Below are 1,577 nucleotides of genomic sequence, written 5' to 3'. Positions count from 1 at the left end.
TCCCGTCCCGGTAGCTGTCCAGGGTACTAGGAAGCGCACACATACACACACACACATACACACACACACATACACACACACACATACACACACACACATACACACACACACACACCCCCCGCCTAACCCAGTCAGAGGAGCCACCTCAGCGAACCCCTCGCGGTCTGCCACAGACCGTGTTCGCAAGGCCCCGCCTTGCCCTTCCCGGCTTGCGAACCATGCTCTCCTTCTCGGTAGGCTGCCCCACACCCCAGTGGCATCTCTCTCCCCCAAATCCCCGCGGGAACCAGAGGCTGCTTCACGCCAGCCCCCAGAGCAAGCCCTAGGCACAGGTGTTGCAGGAAATAAACCCTTTCCCCACAACCTCTCGGGGTTTTCCAGCTTTCCTCCTTCGCAGTTTTCCAGCTTTCCTCCTTTGCTGCCTCCTGTCTGTCTCCTCACAGGACAATACTTTTGGCCCCTAAGGAGTTTGGGGAAGGCTTCTTTCTCCCCAACTTGAGGATGGCCTGCCATCATCACCCACTTGTTTTTGTGGATAGCAGGAATATGCTGGGAATTTGCAGTCACGCAGTCACCACAGGTGAAAATGCAACCTCAAGTGCCTTCAAAGGAGCCTAATTGTGTAGCGACAAGTAGGGGAAGTGAAATAACAAACTCTTAAGGAGGAAAACAAACCAGCTTGCAACATACATATCTAGTGTATTATTCTGATTCACTGTGAAACCTCTCACACCCCCAATCTTAGTCTAGAAGGTAGGTAGGTAGGAATCTACATCGTCTGGAGGTACTTTCTAGGAAACGAGCTGCTAGAGTGAGGGGATTTAAAAGGGCTGTCAGAGCTTAGACTCTTGCTAGTGACTGGTTTTAAAGAAGCGGCTCCCTGAAATGGGAGGCTTGATCCTACCTGAACTCAGTTCTCACTCCCATGTGCAGTCTGAATGCCGCCAGTAAAGTTGTGGTGGGTGCAGCAGAAAAAGATGTGTGATTTGTTCTCCTTTCCTATCGGCAATTCAGCACCACCGCAGCGTTTCAGCTCTGAAATGTCAACCACGTATGTTCGGAGACCGAGCCTCCTTTGAGAATGGCTCTGTAACTGCACTATTACAACACAGGGCTTTTCATGAATCTGAGGGAGGGGAAAAAAAAAACCCTCTTGGGGTTTTTTAATGCTCACTGGGCGAATTATATAAAAAAGAGTGAGTTTTTAGCAAATACAACTTGCCAACAGAGAAGGAATGCTCCTCTCTTCAAAATTTCCTCTAAGTTTTCTCTACTTTTGCAACTTGGTTATATGAGCTCTCTCTGCAGAAAATCCTCAGGGGCTAGGTTTCAAAATTATTTTTATATAGAAATCATACCTAGAGCGCTCACAATTTGTGAGGTCATGTTGAGTGATTCATCTCTAATCCTCAGGGGCATATTGGCTGTAGAGCAGTTTCAATTAAAAGTTTCATTAAGTGCCTGAATGGTGGCCTACAAGTAAGGCTGAGGGTTGATGATGCTCTGTGATTAAGTTTTTATACTTGTATTCTTTTTTTTTTTTTTTTTTTTTCCTGTTCATTTACGTGTTTATTTCA

This window comes from Egretta garzetta, unplaced genomic scaffold, assembly GCF_000687185.1.
Source record: "Egretta garzetta isolate BGI_Z169 unplaced genomic scaffold, ASM68718v1 scaffold504, whole genome shotgun sequence".
Classification (NCBI taxonomy): Eukaryota; Metazoa; Chordata; class Aves; order Pelecaniformes; family Ardeidae; genus Egretta; species Egretta garzetta.
The sequence above is the reverse complement of the archived record's forward strand: the minus strand, read 5'-3'. Positions refer to the sequence as shown.